Consider the following 13,435-nt stretch of genomic DNA (forward strand, 5'->3'; position numbering starts at 1 on the left):
CAAAATGAAGATACATAAGTCATTGTTGGTTTGTTGTTTTCCTTCATGCAATAACTTGTTTCTCGATAGCCATAAAGCCCAAATGGTAACAATAACGAGTAATTGTTGTTGATTACGCCTTGTAAATAATTGCATAACCCATTAACGCAACGATTCCCCTCTCTGGTTTAGTTCCCAAGTTATACCTAGTTGTTGCCAAACTTGCAGGGCATAGGGGCAACTGCGACAAGCATAAGAGCCAGTTTTGAACTCTTCTCCACATCGTAAACATATTGCATCAATCACTAATATTCTAAAACAAATTAGACTTTGTAGGTAAATAGTTATGTATAAATCACCAGATTGTAATTTTCATCTTGTTTGGCACTTTTGCTTGCCACAATTGTCTGTATAAAGATCGTGTCTCCAAACCTATGTCTCTATAAAAGTCATCCTCAACTTCGGGGAACCCTCTCAGCAAAAGTCGATACCTTTTACGCACCATGTACTCTCCAGAATTCTCAGGGCACCATTGCAATTTGTCCGAGAGCGCATGCTATACTAATGGAATGCTCAATATTCTCTTTGCTTCTTGGTAAGTAAAAGTGGTAAGCACTAAATTCTCTTTCCATGCCCAATCTTGCTCGCCAATTAGATTAGCAATCATATTAACATCGTAAACACGTGGTGAATTAATTGGGTTAGGTCTATCACCAAGCAGTCAAGCTGCCTCGCACACAAGTACTGACTTTCCATCATCGACTTGTTAGCTACTCCCCAACAACAGAAGCCCCTTTGTTGCCCAAATGCTTCTCTAGATTGCCGAAAGTTGGCTGACTCCTCTCTTAAAAAAGCGCCGCTGCCATATTTTGCTTTTAGTACTCGTGCCACCAATGAGGCAGGATTACAAACTAATAGTCACCATTGCTTAGCCAGAAGTGCAGTATTCGAAAACCCAATCCCCCAACCTCCTTCAATGCGCACAATCTTTCTTACGAACACCAATAAATTCCTTGTTGTGACTGTGATTTCTGCCACCAAAAACGGCATAATAACGTTTCTATCTTCTTGCAAAAGGAGTTTGGCAATAAAAAACATGACATAACATATGTGAGAATCGCCTGCAATATAGATTTAATAAAAATTGTTTTACCTCCTTGCGATAACCACCGATTACACCACCCATTAATCTTCCATTGAATTCGATCCTTAATATTTTGGAAAGTCAATTTTTTATTTCGACTCACCACCATCGGTAGCCCCAAATACTTCTCAGGATTCATAGAACTTCTCACTCCTAGCCCCATTTCTATCAGGTATTGATTTCTTTCACTAACGTTTGAGCTAAAATAAATAAGGGATTTTTAAAAGTTAATCAACTACCCTTTTTCCTTTCCCTAGCCTTCCAAGCTAATGATGCGTTCGATTCCCGCCACCCGTTCGATATTTGAATTCTATCTATTTGAATATTTATTAATTCAATTCAATGATGCTAAGAGAAAAGAAAAAAGAAAAAAATTTCACATGTTCTTTAGTTTTCCCAACCAAGAGAAAAGAAAAAACCGAACAAGAGAAAAAAAAGTCAAAATATCAAAAAATCGTAATGAAAAGCATCCATTGTCTAATGGATAGGACAGAAGTAATTTAAACCTTTGGTATAGGTTCAAATCCTATTGGACGCAATTTAGAATCAATTTATCTATATTCCATTAAGTTAGAATTTTCTATTTATAATTGTTCTTGAAGTAGAAAATGTTCCATTTATTCCTGAATAATGTCTTTCAAAAGCGTTTCTACTTCTTCAGTGAATGTCTTGGTAGAATATATGATTTCTTGGAACTGAGGTTTATTCATTTTTAAGTAAGTACGTAACTCAATGAGAAATTTCCTTACTTGTTCAATTTATAATGAATCAAGATAACCATTCGTTTCGGTATAAATAGCACTTATTTGTTCTGCCACCATAAGAGGATCAGATTGGGATTGTTTAAGCAACTCGTGTAATCATTGACCTCGTGTCAATTGATTTTCAGTAGCTTTATCAATATCAGAAGAAAATTGTGCAAATGCTTCTAATTTGGCGAATTGGGCCAATTCCAATTTTGATTTACTAGCAACTTATTCCAAAGCTTTAATTTGAGTCGTGGATCCTACTCTAGAAATGAAAATCCCCACATTAATAGTAGGTCTGATTCCAAGATTGAATAGATCGGCGAATAAAAATATTTGTCCATCTGTAATGAAAATCACTTTAGTAGGAATATACGTCGAGACGTCTCCCAACTGGGTTCAACTATTGGTAAAGCAATTATACTTCCTTCACCTAACTGAGAACTTGATTTAGGGGCTATTTCTAAAAGACATGAGTGTAAATAAAAAAAATCTCATGGATAAGCTTCACAGCCCGACAATCTTCGTAATAGAAGAGACATTTGGTGATAAGCATGTGCTTGCTTGGAAAGATCATCATAAATGATTAAGGTGTGTCGTTCACAATACATAAAATATTCAGCCAAAGCAACTCTTGTATAAAGAGCGAGGTATTGTAATGTAGTTGGGGAATCCGTCGTTTCGGCTACCACAATGGTATACTCCATCGCTCCCCTTTCTTGGAAAGTGGTCACTACTTGAGTCACAGAACATCTCTCATATTCTGCCAAAACATTTTTCACATTTTTCCCCCACTAAAGATGCATCCTCGAAAATCAAACTATCATTTGCAAAGAACAAATGCAATACTATAGGCCTTGATCGATCGCCTCCGCTCCCTCCACCAAACCCTTTTGATAGGCCAATTGCAATAAAGATGATAGCCCCTCGCTGCAAAACAAAAATAGAAAATGCCTCAAGGGATCACCTTGTTGAAGTTCTCTAAAGGGGGAAATTTCTCTTATTGCTACACAATTTACAACCACTGAATACTTAATAGACTTTACACATATCATTACCAATTTTACCCATACAACCATGAATCTTATTTTTAGCATTTGCTCCTCCACCAAAAGTCACTTGACTCTATCATACGCCTTGCTCATATCCAACTTCAACGCAAAATAGCCCTTTTGACTACCCTCTTTTTTTTCTTACAAGAATACAATATTTCAAAAGCCACTACCATATTATCCGTAATCAACCTTCCTAGCACGAAAGCACTCTACACCTTATTAATACAATGCGACATAATCATTTACAATCTATTAACAATTGGCTTTAAAATTATTTTGAACAACACATTACATAGACTGATTGGTCGAAAATGAGTCATACTGGAAGGACTAGTTTGCTTTGGAAGAAACATTATATTAGTATGATTGATATCTATTAGGGACCTATCACCATTCAATATATCAAGACAATACTTACTAACATCTTTACTAATTATATGCCAAAATTTCTACTAAAAAGAGCAGGCATACAATCGTTGCCTGATGCCTTTATAGGATGCATACTATGAATTATCGTCTCGATCCCCTTCTTTGTGAACCTCGATCGCAAAATCTCATTCATGCCTTCAGTAACATGAATCGGAATACCCAAAAGAAGTCTCTTCATATCCCCTCCACCTTGTGATGTGAATAGCTCCAAAAATACCAATAAGCAATCTATTAAATCCCTTCGTCTCCCACCAAAATTTGACCATCCTCGTTTTTAAGTCGTTTAATAACATTCGTTCATTTTTCCTGCGAAGCAAACTTGTGAAAATAAGTTATATTTTGGTCCTCATTTCTTAACCAATTAGCCCTTGCTCGTTGTTCCTAATATCTTTCACCCTTATCAATTTCTAAATTCAACTTTATCTTAGTAATGACTAATTCTTCCAATACATCGTCATTCAAAGGCTTGCTACTCAGCTTTTCTAATCAATGCTGTAATCTACTTGTGGTCATCCTTGAAAGTCACCTTATATCCTTTACCCACCTTATTAACCCTCATCCAATCGACTTAATCCGATTAGGCACAGTACTTACTGAATCTGCCCATAAGCGATTGACCTCCTCTTCACATGATTCATTAAGTATCCAAGTTGTCTCAAATTTAAAGTTTCGTTGCCCATTCTCATGCATTTCAGTCGGACAGCTTGTATTAAGTAATAACAGACAATGATCAAACACTGAGTGTACATAATGCTTCAGTCTAGAATTCAAAAATAAGTCCCACTATTCCGATCGTACCACCATTCTATCAAGCCTTTCCCAGATATTATTTTAAGGCAATCTACTACACTTTCATGTAAACCATTGGCCTTCATGTCCCAAGTTTAGGAGTTCACAATCATCAAGAACAGATCTAAAAGCTTCCATAGCCCTCTCATATCTTATTCTACCGTATTATTTCTTATAGGAATACACTATTTTATTGAAATCTCCCACGACTAGCCATGTATTGTTTCCTTCATCTGCTAGTCTCTGAAGTAGTGCCAACAATTGATACCGTAAGGTTCCCACCGAATTTTCATAGAAACCAGTGAATGATAAACCACCATTTGTACCATTACTACTCACCTCAATTTCATTCGTAAAATCCCAACTCTTTCAAACTTTCTCCATCCTCAAACTCTTCAACTTTGTTTCCATGAAGAAATTCATCTCAAGATTAATTTCCCTCAACACATGCCGAAAGCGACGAATAGCTCAGGGGTACCCCAACCCCCAAACATTCCGACTTAAAAGTTTCATCGCGTCTGGCTGCTCTGCCGAACAAAACTAGTCGTTATCTCAGAAATGTGAACAGTATTTTGTCCAGCAGAAGCCTTCCCTGAATCCAACTCATCAGAAACTTAAAAAATAATGTATTGTGAGGTCATTTCTTTCCCTCCCCAACCTCCACCGAATGATCCTCCTCAACCATTTCCCAATTTGGATCTACTTTCACCCTCGCTCCAATATCAACTAGTTTCCTTCCTCCCACATTCAATCCCAGATTTGCACCGATGTGATTAATAAAGTCAGCATTTCGAAAAAGGTCATGTATGTCTTTCTATCCAATCGTCTCAGACCAACCGCTTGCCTTTCTTAAGTCACCTATCCGCGAAGCATCCCCTTTCTCACGTAACCAACAACTTGTAGCCACCATTACTCTTCTTAGATATTTTGAAGTGTCTTGAATACTTCTAATCTGATTTAGAGCTCCTTTGTATGCTCGTTTTCCTCCGGTGTGGTGCGATTAAGTGTTATTTCAATGTAATCATACCGGTGGATGTAACACTTCTAACCTGTATCCGACGTCAGAACAGGGTTACGGAGCATTACCGAACTTACAATCAAAAAAATAGTCATTTTATTTTCGTTTCACATTCAAATCAAAAACCAATCACATTTAATCATATAGTCCTTAATACGAGCCCTCGATGCCCAAAATAAACATTAAAAATAAGTCGGGACTAAACCGAGTACTCAAAGAATTTTTCAAAAAATATGGAAATTTTTCAAAGGTGCAAGGGACACACGCCCATGTGACCAGGCCGTGTGGACATTCGAAATAGGGACACACGCCCGTGTCCTTGCCCGTGTCCAATCTAGTAAGATTACTGACTTGGGTCACACGGCCAAGCTACACGCTCGTGTGCTAGGCCATATGAAAAATGGTGAGCATACTGACTTTTAAGACACAACCAAGCCACACGCCCATGTGCTCGGCCGTGTGAAAATTGGAGGTTATACTGATTTGTGTTACATGGCCAAGCCACACGCCCGTGTGCTAGGCCGTGTGAGGCTACTGACTTACTTTCATTAAAAGTTACTTATTTTGGTGTGTGTCTCAGCTGTGTGAACAAAAATAAGTCATTTTTCAAGCCATATTTCTCACCCAAATAGGTATCAACCTAAACACTACAACTTGCATATAACCATGACATAAATAGGCATTCAGAACCAACCAAAATCAAGTTTAAAACATGCAATAACATCACATACAACTATAATGCACATAGGCACCTCAATTGTCCATTTAAAAACATGCCAACTATGTCTCCAAAACCTACCTAAATGGCCAAACACATATATGCATATTTGTACCAAAACTTAACATGAATGACACTTATCAAGCTCAAATATTTGGTACCCCAAAACACCAATTCACAAATTAGACATTCACATGACAACCATACACCACATATAATAAGGCCATTTACATATTTACATGACAAAATAGATCCACAATATAAGCCAATTCTAATGGCTAAAACACAACAAAACATATAAGTTACCATTAGTCAAAATGACCTATACATGCCATTAAACCCAAAATATATAACCAAAAGTACCAAAATAGACGATTGATAGTGTGATGAGATCTCCAACAACTTCCAATCCGAATGAACTTCTGAAACACTATAAAATACGAAAAATAACACAGAGTAAGCATTTAAGCTTAGTAAGTTCGTATAACTAAAAATATAACTTACCATGTAACCACAATTTAGGCAAGAAAATTAAGGCATAGCACAATTCAATTTGGCCCCAAAAGCCTAACACGTATCCATCAACCAAGTTAGCCATGAATTCATTTGTCATATAAATACCATTTCCAAGTAATTCACGTAAATACCTGTACTAGTTCATATCAAACTCATATAACCTCATAACTGAACTGTGCCCGCTGAACCACTTAGAATAATATCGGATACATGTCTTGCACACTATGTGCCAACACGTGGTCGAAACCACTACTATCTAATATCTCATATCAATATTTCTCTCTCGAGCCATAACTGGGTCTACTCACACAAGTTGTCAATCAAGACGTAGTTACACGGTGCTGCTCACACAAGCTATAAAGTAACCGCAACACATGTCGGAAACTCAGCCACTGGTAGGACGTACGAGGCCAGCACCCAAAACACAGTAACCCCTAATGGCATGTAATTTGTATCCTATTTATTCCTAAGGTTCAATCGAGATCCTTAAGTTGTCGAAACTTCGTCGGAGATTTTCGTAGAGCCATAATACAAATATTATAACACACAAGCATTTAAATCACATATAATTTAATGCTAATTAAGTACACGAACTTACCTCGAACTCGTACGAAGAAAAACAATCGATTACTACAACACTTTATCTTTTCCTCGATCTAATTTCATACGTTGCTTTTTTGATCTATATAATAAAATTTAACTAATTCAAACCTCATTCTATTCAATTCAATCCAAAAGACATGTTTTGGAAAAATTACTATTTTGCCCCTATACTTTTAACTTCTTTACAATTTAGTCCCTAGGCTCGTAAAATGAAATTCATGCAATTTTATCCATACCTAAGCTAGCCAAATTCTATACATGCTTATAACAACCCATACATTTCATAGTTTCACACATTTACCACACAATTATCACATTTCTCAATTTAACCCCTAATTGACAATTTCATCAAAAATCACTTAACAAAAGTTGTTTATCTCACAAAAAAGATTCATTTTCTTCCATTAAACTTCCCAAGCAACTAAAATGTACTCATGGTAAAACCCTAGACATTCAACCATTTTTCAAATTAGTCCCCGGGTTAGCTAGGTTAAACTACAACGATCCCGAAAACATAAAAATCATTAAAAATGGGACAAAATTTCACTTACATGCAAGGGATTTATTTTGCTGAAATTTTGAGCTTCCTTGGCTCTTTCTTTCTGTAATTTTCAGTTGGAAAATGAAACAAGAAGGTGACCATTTTGTTTTAGTTTATTTAATTTAGCTTTTATTACTAAATTACAAATTTACCCTTACATAACTTTAAAATTTTCATAATTACCAAGCCATGCACATCCACTAACTCATTTAATGGTCTAATTTCCACATAAAGACCTCCACTTTAAAGCTCTATAACTATTTAATACCTTTAGCTAATAGAACACAACTTTTGCATTTAACGCGATTTAGTCATTTTCATCAAATTGAACATGTAAACATTAAAATTTCTTAACGAAATTTTTATACTATAATACTATCATGTTGTAGATCATAAAATAATATTAAAATAAATTTTTTGACCTCATATTTGAGGTCCTGAAACCATTGTTCCGATTTCACTGAAAACAGGCAGTTATAATGGAAGCTGTTTGGATTGCACAGCATCAGTGTGTTGAATGCTATACAACACCAGTAGAAATGAAATTTTTCACTGGTGAGAAAATTGGCAGTGAGTTCAACGCAGGTATGCTTTTACCCTTTTGTCTTTGTCATGTGCTTATATATATATATATATATATATATATATATATATATATATAATTTATATACTTTTGGTAAAATATATCTCATTTTATCTTTTATCCCAATCTATTTTATATTTAAAATGTTAGTTTTATTAAATTTAAAACAATGCTTCATTATAATAATATTGTTTGTATTTTCATGATATTAAGTACTATTTTTAAGTAGATTTTATAAAATTAATTATATAATTAATTAAAATATTTTTAATAAAATATCATACCATACATTTTAATATTTTATTAAATGAATTTATAAATTAACATATTTTTAATAATTTTGTAAAAGTAAAATAATTTTAAAAACTTCTATTATATATATTTTCTAATTTGATGTCATTAATAGTCATTTTCTACTCTCACCAAACCGTTACAGTTGCGTTCGAATCTAAACACATATTTTACTATTGTTTCTAATATCACCGCTACAATATCTAATTTCACTGCTACAGTAATTAATCTCACTGCTATCGTTGTTTTTAACTTCACCGGAGATAAATACACCATCTATCCAAACTAAGCTTTAGTCTTAATTACGAAATCTGCCTGATGATTCCGATTGCCTTATCCTGCACCGTGATTTTAACTTGGAAGTTCATTTTGAATGTTACGAGAAAAGATATGTGGATTGTACAAGCCCAATTTTTATGTCCGGCCCAATTAACCATAAACCTACCTAAGTCCAACCTCAGCTACTCAAACACAACCAAACCCAAATCCAAACAGAACCAGACCCAACTAGCCTAACCCACTAACCCTCAGCCCAAAACAATTAAGCCCCAAACCCGAACGGCCCAATAGACTTAGGCCCAAATACCAAATTCAGACTAAGGTTTCAGTCTCTGAAACCCTAGCGCCGCATGCTTTGACTCTTGGTCTTCTGGCACCGCACCCTACCCCTAGCCACTGCCACCGCCGCACGTCAGTTACCGTCACTGCTCCCATGCCACTTGCGCCCTCACCTACTCCACCTGCAAACACGCAAGCAAAGAAGGACAAAACAGCAGTAGAAACAATAGAAAAATTGTAAAATGGCTATTTAAAAGCCATTCAAACATATCAAAGGGGGGAACCGATCTTGTTTTGTAAAAAGATGGGGCTCTTCTTTTTTTCTTTTGGTAATATTTTCACAGAAATAAAAGCAAAAAAAAAAATCAAAGGTGATTTTTTTCATTTTCGCATCTCTTCTCTTTCATACTTGTTCATCTTATTTTTATACATATATACATACATATATATATATCAAAAACAATTTATATTTGCGGAAAATACAAAAAAAAATTTACCTTCTTGAACTTTCGGCCACGGCGTGCGGTGGCCGGCGTGGCGCCAGTGCGGTGGGCCGACGATCGGCAACAGGGGTCTTAGAACCCCAAAGGTCGGATGTTGGAGAGAAAGAAGGAAGGATTTTTGGTTTTTTTTAGAAAAACAGTGGCTGAAATGGGATTTTTGAGAAAAATTGGGTTTAAATACCCTAAACAAAACGGCGCCGTTTTGTCCTTAGGGGTCAGGTGCCAAAACGACGCCGTTTTGGCCCTGAGCCGTCGCGGTGACCCGACCCTGAGGGGGAGGATCTGCGTGTTTTCAACGGAAGGGCTAATTGCACCTTTAGCCCTTCCGCCTTTTTTATGATTTGCAATCAGGTTTTTTTTATTTTTCAATTTTGCCCCGATATTTTTCTGTGATTACGGTTTGGTCCTCGCTAGAACGACGTCGTTTTGGGGAAAAGGGGAAATTTCCCTTTTAGTCCCCCTGTGTTATGCGCGCGTTCAAAAGGATTTCCCCCTTTTACTTTATTTGCAGATTTGCCCCAAAAATCTATTTTCAGTTCAATTAGTCCTTTTTTTATTTTGCCATTAAATTAATTAATTTTAGTAATACTATTAGTATTTTTTAATATTACTGTTGTTATTACCGTATTTATTATTGGTACTTACTTTATTGTTATTGTTATAATTATTTATATTTTATTTCAAATTTATTTATATATACATACTTACATACTTATGTATTTTTATACTTATAATTTATATATACATACTTACATTTTTATGTATATTGTATAATTTTATACATATCTATATATATACATCTATATACTTTTTCTCTCACGAATTTATATATATTTATATATTTTCATAATTATACATATATATGTATATATATATTTACATAACCTTTTATATTTAATATCCTTAAAACATATATATATATATTTTTTTTTTTTCATGTTTTCATAATTTTATGTATATACATACATATATATTTCCTTATATGTACATACACATATCCATATGTTATAATTTTCATCTATTTCCCTTTATTGTTTTTTTTATGTTCATTTATGTACTTATTTATATGTCCATTTTTATGCTTTAGTTCATTTATTTATTTATTTGCTATGGTATATGCATGATTTATTTTATTATTCGTTTTTGTTATCTTTGTTCACATTATCATATTTATTATCCCATTATGCATATTAACACTATACTTCAAAAGGAAATTTTTCAAAATAAAGCAATGTTTTGCGTTTGGAAATTCGAGAAAACGTGCCCTAATGTGCTGGATGTCGATTTTTCTCATTCAACCAAATGGCTAAATATCCTTTTAAAAATTTCAAAATAAGGCAATGTTTTGCGTTTGGAAATTCGAGAAAACATGCCCTAAGGTGCTGGGTGTCGATTTTTCGCGTTCAACCAAATGGCTTAATATCCTTTTAAAATTTTTTAAAATAAGGCAATGTTTTGCGTTTGGGAAATTCGAGAAAACATGCCCTAAGGTGCTGGGTGTCGATTTTTCTCATTCAACCAAATGGCTAAATATCCTTTTAAAATTTTCAAAATAAGCCAATGTTTTGCGTTTGGAAATTTGAGGAACGTACCCTAAGGTGCTGGGTTTCGATTTCTCGTTTAACCAAATAGCCAAATATCCTCTCGAATTTCAATCCATGTCATCCGAGTTTTTTTTAAGGATCGTATTTTAAATCTCTCTAAAGTTTTCAGTTTTTCGACACTAAGACATTAAGTAATCAACTAGGTACCAATTTTGGGCGTGATCGAGGTGCTAATCCTTCCTCGTATGTAATCGACTCCCGAACCCGTTTTTCTGAATTTCGTGGACCAAAATCGTTGTTTTAATAAAATTAAATCGTTTATTAAAAACAACCACTTTTTGAGGTAATTCGATCACACCTCATCAAAAAGGATCGGTGGCGACTCCCGTTTTCGTTTTCATTTTTCAAAACCCAAGTCGACCCCATTTTCAATCAAAAAAATGGTGTCAACAGCTTGGCGACTCCGCTGGGGAATTTAAATAAGAGAGTCAAGCCACGAGTTGATTACTTTTTATCTTTTTGTCGAAATTTGAAAACTTGATTTAAATATATGATCCTCTCATTGCATTTCATTTGTTTTGAGTTATAGTTTTTATCATGTTTTGTATTTTAAATTTTTATATCTCTGCATTGCATTGCATGACTGTTGGTCACACCTTTTTAAGTGGGAGTGAGAAGTTACTCCTTCGTGAGGTTTTTACCTCCGTGCAAGATAGTGAATCGCTTTCGGGATACATTCGTACCTATGTCTTCGTGAGATTTTCATCTCCGTGCAGCTATAGGGAAATGTATTCCCCTGAACCGAACTCGGTCTATATGAGCCTATAATGGTGAAGATCGAGGAATCTGCTGGTTCGGGTACCCTTACTTTAGAGCCAAACCTCATGTAGTGAACCTTAGGAGCTCACCTTAGGTAAAACCACTTCGAACCCTTAGTATTCACCCGAATAGGTGTTCTATTTATTCTTGTTTCGTACTAACCTGTTTTCTTTTTTGTTATGATTGCATTGCATTTTCATCATAAAAAGAGGTGTTGATTTACGTTCGGTTGCTAAATAGAGAGCTTGTCATAAGGAAATGGGTTTCTTGATAAAGTGGATAATAATATGGTTGTCCGAATATGGTCCAAGAAAATGTGATAAGAGAAGGATGATAGTTTAATGGAAGACTACATGATCATTGCTCCGTTACCCGAGAATTTAAAATGACAAAGATTATTCGAGAGCTGCTGAAATTTCTTAAGGAGAAGCCAATGAGCATCACAAGGATGAGCGAGCAACGAGTTGAGGCCCGGATCAAGCAAAAAAGAGATAGAAGAGACGTCGCTTTTGAAGAGTTCATGAGATCTATCTCAACGCACGAATGAAGAAAATGATCGTTGTCTTGGAATATAAGGGCAAAGCCGTATATATATCCGCTTTATATAAAGAGATTTGTTTTCTAGTAAAGTTGTTCTAATAGAATTGAACCAAGAATCAACGTCTCTTTTTGCATTCATTTCATGTATCTGCATAGCATTTCATTGCATGCATCAAATTTCACTAAAAGACCCAAATCAAACGAAATCATTTCAGAGTCAATGGAAACCAACCTACCAAACCAACACCCTTGCGCTACCCGAACAAAAACTAGAGAAGTGGAACAAAGGTTGGAAAAATTAGAGCGAATGCAGATACAGATACAGGAGCAATTGACCAAATTTCAACAGGAGATGAGAGATCAGATGCTAGAATTACAGAGAACCATGATGAACCCGTTCAACCAATTGCTAGCTGGAGAAAAAAGGAAGGACCCGATGGACCACTCTGGGGTTGATAATGAGGATTTTGCTTATTTCCTAGATTGTACTTCGACAAGTGCCCAGGTCCAGCCAGATGGGTGCCTACAAGGGACACTCTTCACTATCAGATCTCAACAATATCAGACTGGTACAGTAACACCAGTGAGTTGCCTGACAGACCCAAGATCCAATTTGAGGAACAATTTTCCTGTTGCTCTTGATAACCCAGCTGAAACAAAGCAGGCGAGGGTGGAGTACCTAGATACTACAAAGGCCCCAAGGAAGAAAGGAAATAAATTGGATAATGCAGGCAAGTATAACAGGGGCCACTCAAAGCCAATCACTGTGAGCAGGCCAAAGACAGAAACCACCAGACATTGAAGTCCTTTAGAGCAAAAATCTTATACAAAGACAAATACAGAAAGGCTGCAGTTCACACCTATACCAATGCCATATAGTGAGTTATACCGAAGCTTATTTGATGCACGTGTGGTGTCCCCCTTCTACTTAAAACTCATACAACCTTCGTATCCCAAATGGTATGACATAAACGTACAATGCGACTATCATGCGGGAATTACGGGGCATTCAATAGAGAATTGCACTGCCTTCAAGAAACTGGTTGAAAAACTCATTAA

The sequence above is a fragment of the Gossypium raimondii genome, chromosome 7 (assembly GCF_025698545.1).
Source record: "Gossypium raimondii isolate GPD5lz chromosome 7, ASM2569854v1, whole genome shotgun sequence".
Classification (NCBI taxonomy): domain Eukaryota; kingdom Viridiplantae; phylum Streptophyta; class Magnoliopsida; order Malvales; family Malvaceae; genus Gossypium; species Gossypium raimondii.